Below are 24270 nucleotides of genomic sequence, written 5' to 3' on the forward strand. Positions count from 1 at the left end.
TGTTAAATTCAATGTTATTTGTGCTATTTTCATTGTTTTTTTTGAAAGAATTCCATGTAAAAATTTGAATACTGTATATACATGTAATTAACAAAAACCCTAGACTTTTAAATAATTTTAACCTAGATGTTAGCATTTTTTAAATTAAAATTTCAATATTTTTGTATAATAAATCTCAATGTTTTAAAATGTATTTTTTAATCTTAAAAAATGTAATTTGATCCCTGTTTTGTATTGATGTATTAAGCAAAATGCTTTTGTTTTTAAATAAAGTTTTACAAATTGATCTATTTCGTATGATTTTAATTTTTTAAAAATGAATGCCCTTTGCTTTTAATCACTCTTCTCAACAAAACATTTATTTTTCCCTTCTTTCTCAATGTATTATCTCATTATGCTAATTTTTTCACTTAGCTCTTTTGATTTTGATATATATCTTGACCTAGACAATATTTATTGTTAAATGTAGACTGCCGACTAATTCACGGTGTCGTCTGCCTATCGCCCGAAGTTAGCAGCGATAGGCTCCAGCACTCCCATGACCCTTGTGAGGAAAAGCGCCTTGATCAATGGATGGATGCATATACAAACACCCCCCCCCCCTCAAAAAAGAAAATCCCACATACAGGTTTTTATGGTTTAATTTGACCTGCAATCCAAGTTGAGGGTGTGTACGGTACGTTGCATTGTGTTCCAAGAGATTATGTGACGCGTGCGTCTGTGCACGTTAATTGGCTATTGATTGGCGTGCTGAGTGGTTCGAATGCTTTGGATTTCCAGACGACAGTGACAAGTTCCTCCTCTTTCGTGTGATCGATAACCAAGTGCCATATTTATTAAAAGCTCCTCAAAGGAAATCAATGGGCTTTAAAAAAAATTTTTTTTAATTAACTTCCCATCATGCCTAAATGGGCGACTCATTACAGCATCACTTTCCAATTCATGCCATAGATTGGAAACAGCAAAGTAGTCTTTAGTGGTTATCTTGTTAGCATGAGAAAAAACTGTGAGCGCTTATTGATCTGCTCAAGTAATATTTATTCTTTTTTTCTTGTTAGATTTTCTTATTTTTCTTTCACATTTGAATTTATCTATATCACCTTAAGAATGGAAAGGACTATTTTATTGCAAAATGATTTTTTTGTGTGTTTATTGCTTTGTGTCAGAGACAGAACACAACAAGTTTGGTTCGCTGAAGAGGAGTGGTACTCGAAAAGTAGCAGTTGTACTTTCCATATGAAACTGACTAACCTGAAATGGTATTATTTCTGAACCCCCTGTTACGAGTGGTTCAGTCCCTGTACAACCGGTGTTGAGTTTGGTCCCCATTGCTGGAAATAAGTTGGACTCGTTTCCGGTGAGAGTTGGACTCTGCCAAGGCTGCCCTTTGTCACCGATTTTGTTCATAACTTTTATGGACAGAATTTCTAGGCGGAGCCAAGGCTTAGAGGGTGTCCGGTTTGGTGGCCTCAGCATGGCATCTCTGGTCTTTGCAGATGATGGGTTTCTGTTGGCTTCATCAAGCCGGGATCTCCAGCTCTCACTGGAGGGATTTGCCTCAGAGTCCGAAGTGGCTGGGATGAGAATCAGTACCTCCAAATCCGAGACGATGGTCCTCAGTCAGAAAAGGGTGGTGTGCCCTCTCTTGGTCGGGAATGACATCCTGCCCCAAGTAGAGGAGTTCAAGTATCTTGGGGTCTTGTTCACGAGTGAGGGAGGAATGGAGCAGGAGATCGACAGACAGATTGGTGCAGTGCCTCCAGTGATGCGGACTTTGTATCGGTCTGTTGTGGTAAAGAGGGAGCTAAGTATAAAGACGAAGCTCTCAATTTACCAGTCGGTCTACGTTCCTACCCTCACCTATGGGCATGAGCTGTGGGTCGTGACCGAAAGAACAAGATCCGGATACAAGCGGCCGAAATGAGTTTACTCCGCAGGTTGTCCGGACTCTCCCTTAGAGATCGGGTGAGAACCTCGGTCATCCAGGAGGGGGTCAGTGTCGAGCTGCTGCTCCTCCGCATTGAGAGCAAAATGAGGTGGCTGGGGCATCTGATTCGGATGCCTCCCAAATACCTCCCTGGTCGGGTGTTCCAGGCATGTCCCACTGGAAAGAGACCCCGAGGACGACCCAGGACACTCTGGAGAGACTCTCTCTCGGCTGGCATGAAAACGTCTTGAGGTCCCTCTGGAAGAGCTGGAAGAAGTGGCTGGGGAAAGGGAAGTCTGGGAATCCCTGCTGAAGGTACTTCCCCCGTAACCCGACCCAGAAAAGCGATAGATATTGAATGGGTGGTATTATTTGTGAATATCTAAAACAAAGGTTGTTTTTTTTTTAAGCCACTCCCCCTGTTGAATATTGTAAACATCTTCAATGATTATTTCTTTACATTATAAACATAAAACTGGTTAACATGGACATTTGACTTCTAAAGCCGTCACTGGCAGTGAACGTGAACGTCTCGATAGATTTTGAACCCAAAACGAAATGGCCGACGTCAAACCGTTCCATCCATAGGTGCGTTTTCTATTCGGCACTCCAGCAGTAGTTTTTTTGCACTTTATAGTAAACTTCAAGGAATTGCTGACACGGCAGAAAACAATATGGCTAACGTTGAAGGTCAGATGTCACGTTTCTCGTTTGTTTTTCCATGATTTTCCAGTCGTGTTTCTATGATCTGTATTTGTTTGTTCATTTTATCCTTTCAGGAGTTGTTTTCCTTTATAAAGTGATATGGATTACTTTTGAATGATGCCAAAAACAATATAACCAAGGTGAAACATATGATGTGAATGTGTACTTTTCTCCTCAACATGCTGCCTGTTTCAGTTTTGTGCTCACCGTTACTATTTTAATAAACGTACAGAACTTTTCTCAAAGCCTATACACAGTATTTTGAATCATATCCAAAATGATATGGCTGAGTGTGAAGGTCAGCTTTCTTCTCGGCGCTTTACCGGCAACAGTTCTACACAAATCGTTAACACCTTGAAAGGTTACCGTTTTCCGTCATAAACTTAAGTAGAATGATTTCGAATGATACCCAAAACAATATGGCCAAGGTCAGACTTCACATCTTATGTTGCAATTTTCCATTCGGCGCTCCACCACTCGCATTTTTATAGAGATGATCAAAACTTATTAGGAGCGCCTAATTTGTGACACACAGCTCCTGATTCATTTTTATGTAAAATAATGTGACTGTTATTAAAGGTCATTTCCGTATCATTTTACAGTCTTGGTCTTTGCCCGTCATTTGTGGTGACAGTGAGCGGCGGGGGCAAGCACCCCTCACCTGGGAACTTCAATTCAATACTGTCATTATTAAACGCGCATCCGGACATTTTTATACACTGTAATAAGTTACAATTGAGCGGCTGTACGAAGCGAGTACAGCGAGCCTGATGGTTGAGCATTCAAGTCTACGGTAAGAAATAAAGTTACGGCAGCCGTCGCCATCCGTCTCCATCTGTCTCGCAGTTTCGCGGTAACCTGGTTACGTTACGCCATGTGCCATCCCGGTGACGTATGGCCTTCTTCTCGGGCGCTGGGTGACTTTTAAACAAACAAACAAACAGGAGAAGAAAAAACCCCACTTTGAATCCATTTTCTGTCCTGGGTGAGCAATAGAGATGATTGGGGGGGGGGGGGGGATAGTTTCTACAGAAGCAGAAATATACTCCGTGCCTCATTAATAACAATAGCAGCAGTGCATCGAATATTTCTATTTAGTTTTTGTCTCTGTGGTTCAATCCCACTTCAGGGACTCTGAAAATGTCTTCATCCATTATTTTTATTGTATGTTGCACCCATTAGCTAATTTGCATGTAGCTTTTTCTCTGTGAACATTCTGGAAACATAGTTCGGATTTGTGGATTTGTGCCAACTCAATTAACTCTTAAATTCATAAACTCCTGTTGTGCAAAAAATTATATGAAATAAATACTTGATCATGTTATTTACACACTTTATTTACATACTGACAAAATTAGGTGGTCAACAAAAGAAAAACAAATGGGGAAACGGGAGTCACTTTTGCGTTCTAATCAAACTAAATGTTGTGATTCACTATTGAGGGTACTAACCAGTTACACAAGATCAAATATGAAATTTTCCAGGACACTACGTTCGTTATACATAAGGAATTTGGCCGAATCAACCCCAATGGACCTTTCCGATGGCAATCTTAAGCTCCGCCCCCTTAGCCATGTCAAACAAGCTTACAAAATGTCAATTTAACAGAACATATTTGAAGTTGATTCTGTATCGCATATTCCAGATAATATTTGGTGTATGTTTTTTGCCAAATGAGTCAGACTTGTCCAAGAGAGTTCTCCAGAGAGGTCTCAACTATTTCACGCAAGGATATGTACACGGAATTAAGATTTTGGACGGAGCGGGACGCAATGTCAAGAGTTACAGCGAAATGTAGACGATCAATGTGTGTGTGTGCGCGTGTATGAATGTGAGGGGCAGAGGCGGAGCAGCAGGAGTGAAGCTTCAGGGAGAAGAGATGGCGAGGGTGGATGACTTCAAATACTTGGGGAGTGTGGTAAAGAAGTGAAGAAACAGGTCCAAGCGGGGTGGAACAGTTGGCAGAAAGTGTCTGGTGTTCTATGTGACAGAAGAACAACAGGAAGCAGAACTTGAGGTGGCAGAAATGAAGATGTTGAAGTTCTCGCTTGGACTGAACAGGTTGGATAGGATTAGAAATGAGCTCATTAGAGGGACAGCCAAAGTTGGATGTTTTGGAGACATGGTTGGAGAGAGCAGACTTCGATGGTTTGGACATGTTCATAGGCAAGAAACTGAGTATATTGGTAGAAGGGTGCTGAGGATGGAGCTGCCAGGCAAAAGGGCGAGAGGAAGACCAAAGAGAAGGTTGATGGATGTTGTGAGGGAAGACATCAGGACAGCGAGTGTCAAAGAAGAAGATGCACGACATAGGCTTAGATGGAAAAAGATGACACGCTGTGGCGACCCCTAACGGGACAGCCCGAAAGAAGAAAAAAAAAAAAGAAGTTGCCGATCGATGCAAAAAAAAATAGGTTGACGCCTCACAACTTCATATTGAAATCCAACAGGATAAAATTGTGGAATCGTACTGCGCATGTAAAGCAAGGTGAGTACTTTCAACTTGGAAAGATCACTAGTAATATCATTGTAGTCTTTACAAGTGAGTGGGTGAATTCATTTGACTTGGCTCGTAATGGAACCCAGTGCTCTATCTTAAAAAAAAAAAGATGTGAGATAAATAGACATTTCTCTTGCGTGACATGGCGCATTTACGTATCTCTAACCTGACTCTTCGGCATAGAACATGACACACTTCATTCAGCAGGTCAGTGATACACGAGCAAAGTGAAAGTTGTTCTCCTGCAATGTATAAAGCAGCAATAATTATGAAATCAAGCTCAGAGAAGATACTTCTCCCTCACTTACATTCGAACACACAGCCTTGTTTGTTGATATTGTCCACATTTAGTTGCGTGTGTGGTCTTCCGCAGGCCTTAATCCATCGTAGACACTTCCTCAAGGTAGGGGTTAAGACAACGCGGCTATCTGATTGGCTGTTATTGTACGAGTGATTGACAGGTCGGAAAAGCCCATTCGATGCAGGTATCCAAGACAGGTGATGCTGAATCAATCAATCCTGTGGCCTTGCACTCAAATGTTGCTTTGCTGCCCAAGAAAAGCACATTATTCAGAATTCCATGTTATTCTCAAACTCATACGAGTTTTTTTTCTGGGAGGAGGTCTTCAAATAGGTCGAGAGAAATAACTGACGCCAAGTCTCCCCGATTGGTTGGTTTTCCTCGGGCACTGTGTTTTCTTGGAAATCAAATTAGAGGCACAGAATGGCGAAAGTGAGCGCTGATTTTGACCGATCATTATTAGTCATGTACTATTGTTAGGCCATACAAGTATGGATCGTATTAACACAACACAAAGCTGTGTTTTGCTTGAAAGTTGCAAACTTTCCTCATATTTTTTTTACACTTATGACAGTTAAGTTCCTGTAAAAGACGTCTTGTATATTTAAAGGTTTTATGATGGCGACAGTTTAAGTCACCTTCTCGTGCATCTGCTGAGGTCGTTCCTTTAAAAAAAAAAAAAAAAAAAAAGTAGGCACAAAGAAGCATTTGGTCCCGCTGTCATCATCATAAATATACAAGAGCATCTGTTACAGGTTCACAGAAAAACATGCTGGAGCGACTGGAAGGGCGTTGGTGTTTTTTTTTTTTTTTTTTCTTTCCCCTCCCCTGACACTTCTGACACCCCCGTCGATGGGGTGGGGGCGCATGCAGTAGATGACGACCGAGACAGTTGCATTTGCATATTCATCAGCGCTCATCAGCATTCGAGAAGATGAGAAGTTGAACTTTTTTTTTTTTTCTTTCTTTCTTTCACTTCATGGCCATATGGTGGACAGCACCCGGGGTGATAATGAAGTCCACTTAGTTTGTTTATGCACGTTGTTAACGAGCAGCAAAGGGAAGTCACTTCATAAATGACTTTTTAAGTATCCTCAGAGGTTCCTCGACAAACTCATTTATCTTAAATAAGAATTTATTTTTATTTTTTTATTACCCATTTATTAAAACAGGTCGCAGGTGTCTTTCCTCAAAATACCCAAAGGATCAAGTATTGTAGTGTAGTTTGGAATTTCTTTTTGTATGATGCTGAAATTAATTTAATCTTTACCCTGGACGTTATACAGCTGGGCTGACTGCTAATCATTTTTTTTTAATATATACAATGACAACCAAAAGTGGAGCTAGGGTTTTGCAATTAATTTTGCAAACGGACTCCAGCGTGGAAAAAAAAATAAATGCTTCGTCGATGACAAAGCATTTTCACTGGTGGAGTCGGTCGACAGTGTGGCACATCACGGTTTGGGGACATCTTTCGGCGTTTCCAGCACGAGCACAAAAACACCTGGAAAAAGAAAAAAATACACAAACAGAAACTGGCGAACAGCGCCCCTGCATTTCAGCGCGGGCGCTTGTCGTTCTTTTAGGATGATAATATTGTATCTATTTATCTCCTTTCAAGCAACCTCTTGTTTTACTCAGCAAGACTGACTCCTGCTTTTGAGACTGGCATTGTGGTACTTGAGAACACGTGAATTCCGACCGCTGCCTCCTCAAAGCGAACAGAGAAGATGAGAGAGAGCGAGAGCGTTCCCCATAGAGGGACGCACCTCATACAGGTGCCGTTTACAAGTGTTCCATCTCGTCAGCAAACACCCCCCTTCCCCTACCCTCACTAACTCTGTGTAGAACGAGGAGCAGGTTAAGTTTGCGTGAGATCACCGTGACAACGCATGCAAATTCGCCCACAATGCAGCCTGTCAATCTCTCGCCTGGCGCCTCGGCGTACGTGTGGCTCCCAATCAAAATGTCTCTGTCTCTTTCTCTCTCTCGCTATGCTTGTTGCCGCTTTTCCTGACCCCCCCCCCCCACCTACCCCCCTTCCCTTGAATGTTCCGTTCCTGAGTTGCAGCCCACGTGTGGATTCACACCACATGATTCAACTGACACATTTCAGATTTCATTTTTTTTTTTTTGTTGTTCTCAAGGCAGTCATTTTGTGTGTATGTAATAGAAGTACAAATACTATGGAATTGGATATACTGTATTCAGATTGCAGTGTGGTGTGAAAGTCTGAGCGCTCCCGGTGCTGAAAAGTCTCCTTGTGATTAATGCGCATGCGAGTATATATTTTGTAAACTTCCGGGCAGTCTGAAACATCCCCTTCCATGCTTCAACATGTGCCATTTGACAACTTGTCGCAGAGTGTTCACTTTCGCTATGGACGTCTCGGAAAGACGAATACAGCGAACGTAAATGTATGTGTATATCTTTTTTTTTTTTTAATCAACTTTTCTTTTAACGTTAGGTTAAGGTGAGGATATAAACGTATGTTCGCTCCCTCTATGTAGAAGAAGGGGAACTTTGAGACCGGAGGATTTCCCAGTAAGCGTCTTCTACGTACACAGAGTTCCCCTCTTAGTCATTCCGCCGCATTCATCACAAGGAGACTTTTCAGCACGGGGGAGCGCTCAGACCGTCACACCGGCAACCTCCAAATACGGCTAAAAATCTGATTCAGCGGTGTCTTGAAATATGAATGATCTAACTTATGAGCCATTTGACCAGTTTTTGCTTTGACTTTTTTTTAAGGTCCTAGCGTTGAATTTTGGTCATGAACTCAACTGACTTCACCACCCTATGCAGCACTTGGCTAACAGGGAATAATTGAAGAGTTTGTTTTCAAAACGAGACATAGGCATTTTTTTCAGATTTACGAAACTCGCGCCAAAATTATCCAGCTCCGAATGGATAATTTTGGCCCGAGTTTCGTAAGTCTGAAAAAAATGCCCATGTCTCGTTTTGAAAACAAACTCTTCAATTCATCAAAAAGGGGCTTCAGGCTGTTTAATGCCACAAATTCAACATCAAACTAGAATATTAGATGTATTGAAAATGACTACATAATCTTTGGTCCATTAGCCCAATGCTAATGCTCACACTTACTGTACTTGTACCGAAAACACACACAATATAGCATTATTACTGTTTAAGCAACTGATTGCAAATGTTGCAGCAACATATTTAGGCAATTCGGTGAAACGGTATTCGCAGTCATGTATTCTTTATCCTCTGTGAGGAGCCCAGATGATCTTAAAGGAGCTGAGGTGTCTGTTTTACAGATGTAATTGACATTTTTGGTTCATGATGGAATTTCCCAAACTAAACAGATGGTTGAGGTAAAGTTTTTATTGCGGGTGGCCATAGCATGCCTGTGAATTTTTACATAAACTACTAAACTGTCATTGTCTGTGGGGGGCACAGGGTTGTGAAGGTTAATGAACACGAAACTCTTAATTTCACATAGCCCCAAAAAATAATAACAACCCAGCATCCAAAGCGAATTTAACTTGGCAACATGAAGTTCAAAAGTCCTGTCCACCATGATTAAAAAGTTTCAAGAAGCCATGCCTGACAAAGACACACAAATCTTAAGCAACTGTAAAAATCCGAAATGGTCACAGTGGATTTAGAATTACAAGGAGGTAAGTCACTGGAGTGTTAAGATGCTGGGACGAAAATCAGCACCTCCAAATCTGAGACGATGGTCCTCAGCCGGAAAAGGGTGGTGTGCCCTCTCCAGGTTGGGGTTGGGATCCTGCCACAAGTGAAGGAGTTCCAAGTATTTTGGGGTCTTGTTCACAAGTTAGGGAAGAATGGAGCGGGAGATCGACAGGCGGATCGGTGCAGCGTCTGAGGTGAGGCGAACTTTATCGATCCGTTGTGGTAAAGAGGGCGCTAAGTCGAAAGCTCTCGTTTACCAGTTGATCGATGTTCATACCCTCACCTATGGTCACGAGCTGTGGGTTGTGACCGAAAGAACAAGATCCCAATACAAGCGGTTGAAATTAGTTTCCTCCGCAGGGTGTCCGGGCTCTCCCTTAGAGATGTGGTGAGAAGCTCGGTCATCTGGGAGGGACCTCCCGACCGCCTCCCTGGCGAGGTATTCCGGGCTCGTCCCACGCGAAAGAGACCCCGGGGACGACCTAGGACACGCTGGAGAGACTCCCATCTCTCGGCTGGCTTGGGAACACCTCGGGATCCCCCCCGGAAGTGGCTGTGGAAAGGGAAGTCTGGGGATCCCTGCTGGAGTTACTGCCCCCACGACCTGACCCAGAAAAGCAAAATGAGATGGATGGATGGGGATGATTAGTTTCCCTGAAGACGAGCGAGGATAGAGGGAAGTTTGAACCTCAGCGTGCGAGTGTGATGTTGCACCTATTATCACACGCTGTTCCGGCGCGCAGTGTGAGTCGCCGTCAGTCATTACTCATGCACGCCTCAATCAGTTGAGCGCCAACACGCTTACTCACAACAAACAAGCTCGGTTCTTGTTAAGATTGCGCGTGTGTCCGTGTTTTAGGTCCTCTTCCTTTTTTTTTGTTGCTCGCAGCAACAATTCGCATGTTGATATCAGCTCGTTAAGAACTCCCGAGTTGACTCATGTTGATTATTCTACTCGAGTTCTTCCGGCAATTGGTGTAGCGTGCACGTTCACGCAGGTCTCAATATCTGACATTAATATGCATGTCTTGCAGAAGGACAGAGAGATTGATCGCTGTGCTGTTTTACACACAGAGCATTTCTTATAGTGAGAGATTTATGTGAGATGAATTGTATGACTCCTTTTAGTCATTTGCAATCTTTGTCTGTGTACACAGGGGGTCCAGGGAGTACGAGGGTCTTGACCTCCTGCGTTTTGTGGATACGAACGGCGCTCAATGAACTAATTTGCATCTCTTCCCGTGTGCAACTCAACCACAGAGGTAATTCTCAGCGAAATATGTACTTTTTTAAAAAATTTAACAAATATATATATTTTCGCAAAATACTAAAAATTCATTTTTGCTGCCAAATCATAAAAGAAAATGTGGGTTTTGTACGGAGCAGAAATGTAGTAAAGGCACCCTATAGATGGCTTTTATAAAACAATAAAAAACAATGAAGAAAATAATGTGGAAAAAAAAGAGAGTCATTTTCCTGACCAGATTTAACAGCTCACAAGTTTTTCTGTTTCCAATAAGCGAGTCACCGTGCTGTGGTGTCCAGACACCAGCGCTCAACGCGGCACGGCCAAGTAAATATGCACTCAAAGTCTGGATTCTTTCCATAAACTTGAGCTGATGTGGCCACTTTGTGCTGATATGCGCACAGTACGCACGCGCCTCTTTGCCGTGCATACATTTTGACATGACCGGCTTGAATTATTCATGACCCTTGAGCCTGTGAGACGTTCCAGCCTCGCCACTACAAACGACTTCCTTCCGCCTTTGTACGCGGGCTCGCTGCCTCGGGCAGCCACGTGTTTGTTTCATGTTTTTTTTTTTTTTTTTTTTTGTTTTTGTTTTTTCCATCACGATAAACTTGATGACGCGCCGGAATGTAAACGACTTTTCAATGTTACAGTTGGAGTGTAGTTGTGAAAGTGGGTAGTTAGGTTTGTATTTAGCTAGTTCAGTCGGTAATAGATTGGTAGGTTGGTTGTCCATTAGTTTGGCAGTTAGGACCTGAGTTAGGTAGTTAGGTAGCCGCATACATTGTAGGTATCTAGGTAGTTACATTAAGTGAATATTTTCCCTAATCTCCTGCCGATAAGACGCAACTTTTTTCGCTTTCAACCCTGTGGTTTATGCCGTGATGCGGCTAATGTGTGCATTTTTTTTCTCACGGCCGTAAGGGGTGGGAAAAGGTGAGAATGAGACCGGTGGAATATATGTGCCGAGGAAGTGACTTTGAGCGGTCCGGCCCTGTTAGCGCTGCGCTAGCGTGTTACTGCCGTCTCTCAGTGATTTTTACCGGTATTTTTTTTTTTTTTTTTAACTGGCCCTGTTACCGTGTTATTAGTGGTAGTGCGGTGCTAGTGTGGTGCTAGTGTTAGCACGGCGGTGCTAGCGTTAAACTCTGTGTACCGCCTTTCTTTGTAAATATCTCTTGTTTCTATGTGCGTTTCAAAGTGGGCACTTGCGGCTTTTACACAGCTGCTTTGGTATGTATGTACCAAATGTTATTTCCTTTACAAGGTGAGGCTTATAACCAGATGCGTTCTGTAGGCCGGGAATTACGGTAGTTAGGTGGGTAGTTAGATGCAACGTTATTTGGTAGCTACGTATGTTCGTAGTTGCATAATAAGGGAGGTCGGCATTTAGGACCTGGGTTGGGTGAGTGGGTTGTTACGTAGGTTGCCATGTTAGTATTTAATTAGGTACAGTAGGTCGTTACTTATTTAGGTAGTTACATGGATTTGTGGTTGGTGGTTTGGTAGAACTTTAGGTTGGTGGGTATGTAGGTAGGTAGTTTGGTAGTTAAGTAGGTAGGTAGGTTCGGGAATTAGTTATTTAGGTATGTTCTAGGTAAGATATTTAGGTCTTTGTGCAAGTACAGTAGGTTGATAGTTATTTAGCTTAGTAGGTCGGTAGTTTAGCTGTCAGAGCCACTGGTTGGCAAAATAACTACAAATCAAAGAAACATATTAGTCTGTTTATCTCACATGTATTGATCAAGTAATGATTAAAAAAACGATAAAGTTACGACTGTGAGACGTAACCAACACCGTCAACAAACTCTCCGCTTCCCCGCCCTTTGCTTGCCCCCGCATGAAGAGAAGCGATGCGTTCAAAGACACCTGTACCGTAAATCCCAGTGCTCAAAACAACTAAGATCATGTCCTGGATTCTACAAGTATTTTATTCCTTGTGATGTATTTTCATTCATTGTGTTTTGTCCATGTTTTAGGCTTGAAAATGCAATCTCGTGATGCGGTGAATAATCATCAGTGTGAAAAAAATCTGCGACACCGAAAATGCAGTATTTGAACGGCGATTTAGCGAGAGGGCCGTATTCCTGCGTATGTTTGAGTGCGTCAGCCAAAATTGACATGACTCCTGCAAATTGGACATGGATGTCAGCCTTGTAATCCAATCACAGGGGGCCTCAAAATCAAATTACGGCATGCAGCTAAGAGATCGGTGGATCTACGGAGTTCCCGTGCCAAAGCTAGAACGCCATCACCGGGGGTGTGGGGGGGTGCGGGATGTAGAGCAGCCACTCGCGCAAGCAAACGTGTCGGTCAGCGCATTTTGGAAGCGGCGTTTGCACTCAATAAATCATCCGTTAATGTTCGACTGCGGATAATTAACATTTAGCCAAGTAGCAATTTTGTTGATGGCACTGGCTGCTAATTTGAACATGGATGATTTGTGTTTGCGTGGGGGGGGGCAAACAACTGCCCAACTACTGATTAAAAATGCCCTTGTATGTATATAGAAATTAGGCTGGATTTAAACAGGAATACAAGCAATATTCTATAGAATTGTGTATTAACTAATCGCTGGCCTCATCAGATTGATTCAAAGAACTAATAAATAGTTTTATAGATCAACTGTTAGTTCTGCACTTGTCAGTATTTAGTTTCCCAAAAAGAAGACAAACGATTGAACTTGCACTTTCCTAAAAAGGAGACAAATTCTTGATGCTGTACTTTTATGAAAAGAAGACAAAGTATAGAGTTTGCACTGGAATATAAAGAAACCAAACTGTTGATGTTGCATTTTCCAAAAAGTCAAACTATTGCGCTTTTGTTAAAAGAAAACATAGTATTGATTTTTACACTTTCTGAAAAATACTATATAGCAAAACTGTTTAAGTGGGGAAAAAAAAAAGACAAAATATTGATGTTGTACTTTCTTAAAAAGGTAAACTGCCTTATTCATATTTTACTAAAAGAAAAATGAAGCCGAACCGCTGATGTTGATTCCTGAAAAGATTTTTTTTTTTTTTTTATTGAACACTTTTTCAAATTTTGAGCAAGATTTATGCTCTTGTAGGTCTGCAATGGGAACTTAATTTGTGTACTGTTTTTCAAACAAGCTGCATATTGTACATCTGCTGAAAAACTGTCGAGACTAAGATTAAGTTAGGAATATAAAAAAAAAAAAAAAAAAACAAGAGGAGTAATTAAGTGAATATTGAGAATAGTCAGGAAGTGGAAATCATTCAGTGGCAAAATGACTCCAGCAACTCATATGGGACTTGACTTTATTAAACTGTATTTTGTCAGCTGTGCTTTTATTCTAAGCAAACGGGTGCAAAGTGTGAAGTGGGGGTGGGGGGGGGGTAGGCACCTTTCCTCCTCCCTCAAGCCCCCTCGAGCACAATTAGCCAATGCAAGTAAAAGGGCCCCCGCTTTGAATAGGGCGCGTGAAGAAGGTTAACGCCTTGTGCGTCTTAAATGGGCTGAGCGATTGCCTTACGCCTCTCCGCTAATCATGACTTTTGTTGCGGGCTGAATGCTAACGGTGATGCTAACTCGCTTTTCGGCGGAGGCTAACGGCGTCCTCCAAATTGAATTTGTTCACGCGATTGCGCCGACAATGAACGCTATTACGCACACTTTGAGAGCGAGCAGCTGAATCCTCAAAGGATTTTTTTTCTTTTGATTGCCTCACAAGCGGCACCGCGCCTGTTTTTGTCTCCATAATCTTTTTCCTTATCGGCTTTTCAATTGGTTGGGTGTTGACTCCGTGCGGCAGAGATTTTAACTGATTTGAGAACTACCTGTTTTTGTACTACCTTCAAGGAATGCATGAACTAAATATTTCTCACAAATGGTTCCCCCAAAACAGGGGTTTCAAACTCATTTTTGTCGCGGGCCACATTGTACTTGCGGTTTCCCTCCAAGGGCCATTATGGCTGTGAAACGATAAAAAAAAAAAAAAAAAAAAATCTTTAACCGCCTCATCATATTTACGCGTGAAATTTATGAACTACTTTTGCAATCAGAAATCAAGGGTAATGGGTTTTTCCCAACTATTGTTGTTTGGTAACACAAAAATGCTTGTAATAGCTCAATGTTCTCATTTATGTTATGACCATTTAAAATTTTGGTTCACATTTGAACAAAAAAATTGCGGAAGTTGCCTACGCGGGCCACATAAAATCATTCGGTGGGCCAGATCTGGCCCCCGGGCCTTGAGTTTGACACCCGCACTCTAAACAGAAGGCTCCCTGTATGCTATCTTGTTATTAACATCAGATTATATTATATTATGTATTAATCCGTTGCTAACTCAGCAGATTGAAGACGTAAAAGTTTCTTATAAGCGAGTGAGTGACACTTTGTCTCTCTTAGGAATTGTATTGTTTCATAGTATTAGTCCATTTAAAATAATAATTATTAATAAATTGATAATAAATGTAAAAAATTAATAATAAAAATAATTGTAAAAACAATTCACAAAACTAAAACAGTTGACGAGAAAAACAAATATAAATTTAATAATATACACAACATGAAATGGAGATTATAAAGTAGAAATTATTCTGCACATGTAATAAAATAAATATGTGAAAATAAATACAAATCTACAATATATGTCAATAAAATGACAAAATAGAAACAATGAATTTTAATACAAGTGCAACAGTAGGACTTCCGCAAACTGCCCTCGAATTTGGAAGCGTACAATTGTCCAAAATGTCTTAAGATGAAGAATAAAGATTTAGGTGGGAACTAAGGCATTCACGACCAAGTCAAAATCAAACCTTCCCATGAGGATTGGGAACTCTGAATCTCACCGTACGCATCGAGCTCGAGCTCCCCTGCCGAGCGGCAAATTGACAACCGGAAGGTGCGGCAGCACAATGGAAGACACGCACATGTAACGCGGTGGAGAATCAGCTCCGGTAATAGCTTTGAGATTGGGGTTGAAGTAGAACCCATCTCACTCTCGTATACAAGTAGTTTGGCTGCTATTCATAAGGACGCAAAGACAATTAGATTGCTGTCAGCGCTGAGGAGAGCGTTTGTGTTGGGAAGAAAGAGCAGGAGGAGGCGGCTGAGATTGTTCAGGCTTCTTTTAAAGTCCGTGTTGATGTCACTGCGGCTATACTCGAGTGCAACCCACGCGCACAGTTAGGAAAATGTTATGCAGTTCTCCGAGTTCCGGGTGTGGCTACGGCTGGTATTGTCTCGGACACCACAGGATGGAGTTTCTTCTGCATTTTTTTTTGGCCACTTCCGGCAGCCGTTTTTACATTGCATTCCATAACAAGAAAAAAAGCAGCAACAATGGTGACCGTCGAACATGAAACAAATGGACTTAGATGACCGGTTGATACTTTTGTCTATGCTGTAAAATTGATAGAGAAGGGGATAAGTGGAACCAAGGGGAACGCTGATCAAAATGGAGCAATCACGTGAGATGATCTCTGCAACAGTTTTTTGCCATTTGAGCGCCAAGTGGGGCTGCGAGGCTCAACGCGACGGTCACACGATTCAATGCGGCCGTTGTCCGCTGCACAAGCTGAGCAACCTTCTCGAGGCTGAGGGCTACTTCGTGAGCACCGATCGTACGAAGGGCCACGTGACCCGTTTGGGGCAAATTTCAGACTCAGTTCACTACGCGTACATAAAATATTTTTGTTTTAATTTATTGTAGTGTCTGACATTACTGTACGTATTTTAAAATTTGAATTCACATAAGCAAGTTAGATTCAGAATTTAAAGCAAAATAATAGTAACAATTTGTGGCCTATGGTATTTTTAGAACATACCTCGTGGGGTACCATTCGCCCACGGGCTCCGCGTTGGTGACCCCTGCTTTCGAGGGAGGAAAGATACTCTATACTGTACTTAGAACACTTTTTGACAAAGAGTATTGGGACACTCCCCATCATTAAATCAATCGCGCTCGGAACTTGTCTTTGTTATTACTGTGTTGCCCTTACTCGCTTATTATCTGAGCATCTTTTGATGCCTTTTTAGGGGCTTCACCGTGCATGAAAGCTCGTCAGTTTTTCCAAGAGTGTTCATTTGATTCAAAATCTATTTATTGTAGCTGTGCTGAACACCCTCCACTGCCCTAAAACCTGCAGGGTCGCGTCTCTTTGAAAAATTGAATAAAAAAAAAAAAATAAAATAGCATAGCATCACAACAGGACGTACAAAAAAAAAAAAATCTCTTGAAATTTGACCAAAATTCAACAGTGAGCCGGCCATTTTTGTTTGACACCCAATGGAAAGTTAGGAAGAAAAATACACCTTGCAACCTTATTCAACAATCAACACGTTATATTACGTACGAAAAACTTTCAGGGACCCGTGGAAGAAATCAAAACAGTAAGTCGGCCGTTTTAGCTTGAGTCAGCCATTCTGTATTCAGTAATTTCCTCGAGAGAGAAAATTTAGCTCACAATACCAGGTTTCACTTTTCGCCGTGAAATTGCGTAGACAACAAGATACAAATTCTCAAGGATCCGTCACCTAACCTGAAGAACCCAAACATTTCGATCTAAATCAGACATATCTCACTCTGTAACACCTCTGGAAAGTTAAGAGAAAAAGTTTAGCCCCCCGACGCCAGTTTTACAGATCAAAACAAAATGTCTTCCATTTCCACTTCCTGATTTGGTGGCGTCCTCTTACTTTTATCCATGTAATTCCCATGGAACTCGTCATGCATGTGCGCGCGTACCCACACACACACATATGTACACACATGTTGGTGAGACAGATGGCAGAAGGCGGGCGCATGAAGCAAACTGTCCGTGTTATCTTGAGGGGCTTAATGGCGCGGCTAACGATCCCCCCGTGCTCGGACGCTAAAAGAAAATGACATAATTTACAATCTGCGTGGTGTTGCACATTCGTTAGCAGATATATTTATGTATTTTTTTTTAAAGGTGTGTTTTGCATGCACGCAAACTGGACTTCATGTGGACTCGAGAGATAACTAGCGGCGGGGGAGCGGCTGTCTGTCTGTTATTTTGTTTGTTCGCAGTGTATCATATAGACAAACCACAGGAGGTTATTGATTGTGTACTATCCTATATCCCCCCTGTGGGACAACACACTCCACTCCACATCAAATCACGAGCTCCTTGTGTGTGTGTGTGTGTTTGTAATAAAGCCACACGAGCACTGTTATGCTATTTGTTGCTATCCTCGGTGTGATTCCCTGGCGATTTAACGAGAAGCCGAGATTATCCCGATGGGGTTCACACGAGCTGAGCCGAGTCATCAGTCACTTCTGTCACGTGTCCGTGTGTACGTGTGTGGGTGTGAGAGAGAGTGAGAAAGAGGTAAACAAACAGCTGTGTATCTTTATGCTACGCTTCTGTCAAACATATACAATGGTACCTAGACTTATGAGTCTATCCATTTATGCACTTTTCAGGGTGCGAGCGGTCACTGGGTGAAGCCAGTTTGAGTGAATGTAATGAAAATGTACGTAATGTAAAATGTAGCAATTTAGGTAGTGTGGTTCTCTAGCATGGACATTGTGTCTTTGTAGACCTAGAGAAAGCTATGACAGAGTATCAAGAGAGGAACTGTGGTACTGCATGCGCAAGTCTGGCGTTGCGGAGAAATATGTTAGAATAGTACAGGACATGTATGATGGCAGCAGAACAATGGTGAGGTGTGCCTTAGGTGTGACAGAAGAATTTAAGGTGGAGGTGGGACTGCATCAGGGATCCGCGCTGACCCCCTTCCTGTTTGCTGTAGTAACGGATGGGGCTGACAGATGAGGTTAGACTGGATTCCCCTCGGACGATGATGTTCGCAAATGATATTGTGATCTGCAGTGAAAGCAGGGAGCAGGCGGAGGAACAATTACTAAAGATGGAGACACGCACTGGAAATGAGAGCAATGAAGATGAGCTGAAGTAAAACAGAATATATGTGCGTGAATGAGAGGGGCGGAGGGCGAAGAGTGAAGCACCAGAGAGAAGAGATAGCGAGGGTGCACGACTTCAAATACTTGGGGTCAACAATACAGAGCGGTGGAGTGTGTGCTAAGGAAGTGAAGAAACTGGTCCAAGCCGGGTGGAACAGTTGGCGGAAGGTGTCTGGTGTTCTATGTGATGGAAGAGTCTCCGCTAGGATGAAGGGCAAAGTTTATAAAACAGTGGTGAGGCCGCCCGTGATGTATGGATTAGAGACTCTGAAGAAGCAACAGGAACCAGAGCTGGAGGTTGCAGAAATTTAAATGCTGAGGTTCTCGCTTGGAGTGAGCAGGTTGGACAGCATTAGAAATGAGCTCATTAGAGGAACAGCCAAAGTTGGATGTTTTGAGGAGAGAGAGAGAGAGAGAGAGCAGACTTAGATGGTTGGGAGATGTTCAGAGACGAGAGAGCCGAAAAGAAGAAGAAGGTTCTCTAGCATGGAATACGTATGATGAACGGTCATATATGTCTGCCACAGTTTTACCCCGGATGCACTCCCTGACGCAACCCTCTGCATTTATCCGGGCTTGGGACAAGCCGACAGGTAGCACAATATCGTGCTGCCCAATAGGCTGCAGATAAATAAAAAGAAGAAGCAATCAAATCACCAAAGTCAGCATATAAGGTACAAAAATCGCATACTACCTGTGTGAAAATATAAAGGATATGGCGATTTAAAGGATATGTGGATGGAAGGGATTCAAACCACAGTGGCCCTCACTCGAGTAGTTGAAGGTCTCCTCCACGATCGATGTTTGGTCCTCGTTGTATACTGTACGTAGGCAATGTTGTTAGCGGGCTAGGCTAATTTAGGCCGAGCAGCTTCAACGCGAACGATACGGCACCGATTTGGGTACTAAGATGTACTAAGATAAGACTTGTTAAATTTCCTATAAGTCCTCACAGCCCTTGTCGTACAAGTTGTGAAGTTACTCACGTTCGGTGTTTCTTCAACATCTACAAATTGATTACAAACGCGTCTCGTTGTTCGCAAGCTAAGCTAGGTTGACGTTTCCAGTTCTTATGAGTATTCACTATCCTCATTGTACACGATACACAGGTTTTGCAGGACGTGTCTATACTAGCGTTCGAGGACAGTGGGTGTTAGAGAGGAGGATGCACAAGATGGGCTTCGATTGGAAAATATGACACGCTGTGGCGACCCCTAACGGGACAAGCCGAAAGAAAAAGAAGAAGAAGAAGGTTCTCTAGTATGGGGACAAGGAGTGCCACAGGTGACGAAGCACATTTAGCTGTTTGTTGGACCGAACGGTGAAACGAGTACAAAATAAAAAGCTTTGCAAGGAGCTGCTGTAGGCCACCACTCACGTCCTGATGCTCACATGCAGATGAATAGACTCCAGCTCCTAACATCACACACTAAGCAGGGATATCTACCAAGTGTCATGTTGCTAATTGAAACTAGCTTTGGTGGGGTCAATTTTTAATGTGACCTTGTGGAATTATTAAAGTTTTGTGTTTTATGAAGTCATCAAACTTCACCTCCATTCTCCACTTATGCGCAATGACAAAAACTAAGTTATTACAATGTAATGTTGCCCATCTGTCTAGTCTGTGCTTCCAATTTGGTAGCAATTGGACCAAATGACCACTAACCGTTACGGCTGACCTTCTGTGTCTTTTTGGACGTGGCTTTGTGAGACTTGAATGTGCATTTACTCGTGATGGACATGCCTGCCATCTTTCATGTTTTGAAGTATTTTGCGACCATTTGAGTTATTTGTTCACAGCAAGTCGTGAAACCTCGTCGCAGCTGCCGTTCGAAGCTTGTATGCAACCGCTTAATCTGACCAATTTGTAAGAATAAATGCTATGTAAATATTCTCGCGTCCTAATAACACTCACTAAATAAATTAGGATGTTAAATTTCAGATTTATTGGCAATATGACTTTCCGCTTGGCCAATTTGTTGTGTAGAACTCTGCAAAATTGTCAGGAATCAAATTGGGGTCCGGGCCCGGGCAAACGCCGGACGCACTTCGAATCACCGCTTCATTATAGATCTCATTTTCTCCGTCTTCACGCGCACGCCGCTTGTCATTTCCCTTTTGCGAGAACTATTCCAAAAAAAAAAAAAAGGGATACATTAGTTCTATTAGGCTGCGGGCTCAGATGTGCGCTGATTGTTCGCTGGAAGGTCAGCGCTCGCAGAGGAAATGAAACTAAAAGAGTATAATTCAATCTCAAGTGTGTAGTAATAAAAGGCCAAATGAAAAGCTGATAGACTAATTGTATTGCAACGTGGGGGCTGCCTTTTAGCAAGAGGACGCTTTGCCAGGCACGTAATGAAATACAACCCAGATTAATGGACACAAATATTGGAGAGAGAGAGGCCGTGTCCATGCAAACGCTGCCTGCTTTATAGATGAAACATAACAAACAAAAATGACGCCGTCCCATTCTTGCTTCAGAAAAGCAGGAAGTAACCTGCCACTGTCCATGGTAATGGGCCTTTCCGACTGGCAATTTTGCGCTCCGCCCCCCTAGCTACAGTTGCCATGTGCGACAAGCTTCCAAAATGGCGACTGAATAGAACAGGTTTGATGGCGATTCTGTATCGCGTATTCCAGATAATATTGCGGTATGTTTTTTGCCAAATGCGTCAGACTTGTCCAAGAGAGTTCTACAGAAAGATCTCAACTATTTCACGCAAGGATGTGTGCACGGAATTAAAGATTTTGGACAGAGCGGGACGCAATGTCAGAGTTACAGCGAAATGTTGGCGATCGATGCAAAAAAGTTTGACGCCTCACAAACCTAAATCCAACAGGATAAAATAGTGGAATCGTACTGCGCATGTAAAGCAGGGTGAGTACTTTCAACTTGGAAAGATCACTAGTAATATCATTGTAGTCTTGAGAAGTGAGTGGGTGTATTCACTTGACTTGGCTCGTAATGGAACCCAGTGCTCCATCTTAAAAGTCTGATGTGAGACAAATAGACATTTCTCTTGCGTGACATGGCGCATTTACGTATCCCTAACCCGACTCTTCGGCATAAAACATGACACACTTCATTCAGCAGGGCAGTGACACGCTAACATAGTGAAATTTGTTCTCCTGCAATGTATAAAGCACTAATAAGAACGAAATCAAACTCAGAAGATACTTCTCCCTCACTTACCTTCGAACATACAGCCTTGTGTTTGTTAATACTGTCCACATTTAGTTGTACGTGCGCTCTTCCGCTAGCCTTAATCCATCGTAGACAATTCGTCAACTGTGTTTAATGCTTTGGAAAATAAATCAAGCTAGCAGGATATCTTTCATCAGAATCACACGTTCCCCAAGCACATCTGAGGACCATTTTCTTCATATCTAACTTTTCCAAGCGCACACTACTGACAACTAGCATTGCTTGTGGGACAATACGGCGGCAGGGGCGTGTCAAGCCAGGGGTTAAGACAATGTGGTTATCTGATTGGCTATTATTGTACGAGTGATTGACAAGTCGGAAAGGTCCATACCCTCCCCAACCAAGATGTGGTTGGTTTTGGGGTTATGGGGACCGATGTAGCTAACTATCATCTCTGTCCCAATACCCCAACGAAGCCACTCCCAATTTTTTTTTTTTTTTTTTGCAGGAAACCTAAAAAGAATTGGAAAGAAATAACTTCCTTGCAGTTCTAAATTTGTGAAAAATGACACCCGACTAGTAGAACACTTGTCAGATAAACAGTTTCATGACGTCAGAGGTTTTCGAGCTGATGGGGCACCCTGAAATTAGATGTAGCTTGCCGTCACCGAAGTGTTTGAAGGGGGGAAAAAAAAATCCTGTCTGTCACCTACCATGCCCTGGTTGCCTGGTGTATGATTAACTGACAGTTGTTCTTGTCGTAGCTACTTTACGGTGTTGTTTTGTCCTCGTTTGTCCCCTCCCCACCTCCCTGCTCCGTGTGCTAATCGTTGCTAATGTGTTAGCGGCAGCAGGCGCGTAAGCTGTTCCCACAGAAAGTGCCAGACTTTTAGAGGAAAGAAAACAGCCACGTTAATTTGCACCTTCTCTTTAAAGCGACGTGTCAACGACAAGCCGGGAAATAGCGTTGTTAGCCAAACCTCCAGGGGTGCTACTCTCGCAAAACAAGAAAAAAAAAAATGATGAGGTGCGTTATTGTAGAATAAAGTGAATCACGTGAGGTCCAGCTGCGTGGATAGATATGTGAGGGACAATTAGATTCCTGATGTGGGGGGACTGGGCCTTTGTGACCATCTCCATAAAGAGTCTTCATATCCCCGATGTGACTCGGCTGGCCCCCAGGCCTCCGTCGCCTTAAGTCTTCATGCATAAACATGGCTGCTAAAGAGCTGCTCATGAATACTATCACACATCCACTTAACTGGTGCTATTGTCTGCGCGTGGGCCTTTCTCTGAACCCGTCAGTTTCTGGATTTCCTCGCACAATAGAAATACACGGCACGATTAGAAAGGAGTCAAAAAGTCCACAGCGGACTGCCCTCACTTCACGCAGTGACCGCAATTTGATCATTCCTTGAATGGCGGACTTTGCGGTAGTCAAACTCGACTTTACGCTGATTTTATCGGTCCGTTTGGAATCAAGCAACACGGTGGGTCAGCTGGCGTCACAGTTCTGAGGACCCGGGTTCAATCCCGGCCCCGCCCGTGTGGAGTTTGCATGTTCTCCCCCGTGGCTGCGTGGGTTTTCTCCGGGCACTCTGGTTTCCTCCCATGTCCCAAAAACATGCAACATTAATTGGACACTCTAAATTGTGAGTGTGACTGCGACTGGTTGTCTTAATGTGGTCTGCGATTGGCTGGCAACCAGTTCAGGGTGTACCCTGCCTCCTGCCCGTTGACCGCTGGGATAGGCTCTTTCCAGAACTCACTGCGACCCTCGTGAGGATAGGCGGCAAAGAAAATGGATGGATGGATGATTGGAATCAACAAATTTTCATTTTATGGTGATCGGCTGATCAGTTTTAATGTCATCAGTGACATCATTGATCAGCTCCGCAAAAGACATTTTCTCTGGGGCGCCGTTGTGCAGCTAGTTTATTTTTATATAGTAGTATTTACTTGGTTTTCTTGTCTTTTGACGTAGAACTGTAAATATCTGACGGCCGTTAGTGATTTAAAAAAAAGAGAGAATAGAGCTGAGACAGACTACGTAATGTGCGGATCAGACTTCAAGACAAATTTTCTCTTTCACGATTGGCAATAAAATCTTGTATTCCGATACTACCGCATCACGTTTTTTTCATGGGGCTTTATCTTGTCAACCCGAGAAGATGCTCCTGTAAGGCTTGATTGAGGTATGTTCACGTACTTTTAATACGATACAGCTCGCAAACGGTCAATAAAATTTTACTTATTATAATTGACAATTTTAACATATGACAAAAAGTCCTCTCCCCCATCCTCAAATATCAAAATTCCCCTCTAATACTTATAGAGCTCGTGCACGCGATGTCACCATTTTCACGACTCCATATTGCAGGTCAAACAGAGCTGCTCGACGTTGCGGGAGACATTGAATCGGAGGAGAGTATTTACAATACCCGAGGTTGTCACAACAGACGAGACAGATATTCAAAGAGATCAGTCTATGGAAAACCAGCTAAAAACACCAGAAAATATCGATGATTTTCGGCAATGAAATGTGATGGATGGTGCCCAACCAAATTACACACACGGCTGTGTAGCGATCGCTTCATTTCAGGTAGGAATTATTTTTCTCAATCTCAAATTTGAAGTATTTATAATGCCAAGTTGGCTCATTTGAGAACAATGCTTATTAAAAAAAAAACTGTCGCAGAGGTTTACGGAGGTTGTGTGGCCACAATGGCTTCCGTGTACGTTCTATAAAGATGACTCAGTCCTCTTTTTTGTTGTTGTTTTTTTTGTCCAATCATAGTTAATGAATGTCAGTTTGTGGAAAACCACGGCCCATTTATTTAAATATTGGTGTTTGTATTG

The 24270-nt window shown here is 42.6% G+C and overlaps 1 protein-coding gene across 3 annotated transcripts in view; it reads left to right on the forward strand.

Annotated features, from left to right (window-relative positions):
- dab1a (DAB adaptor protein 1a) overlaps nucleotides 1-24270 on the forward strand; it is a 289271-nt gene that overhangs the window by 69867 nt on the left and 195134 nt on the right. For all 3 annotated transcript variants that reach the window (XM_061824249.1, XM_061824251.1, XM_061824250.1), the window contains one exon: nucleotides 10254-10358. The gene's annotated coding sequence lies outside the window, so the exon portion shown is untranslated. The remainder of the gene's footprint in view (nucleotides 1-10253; nucleotides 10359-24270) is intronic.

The sequence above is a fragment of the Syngnathoides biaculeatus genome, chromosome 7, assembly GCF_019802595.1.
Source record: "Syngnathoides biaculeatus isolate LvHL_M chromosome 7, ASM1980259v1, whole genome shotgun sequence".
Lineage (NCBI taxonomy): Eukaryota > Metazoa > Chordata > Actinopteri > Syngnathiformes > Syngnathidae > Syngnathoides > Syngnathoides biaculeatus.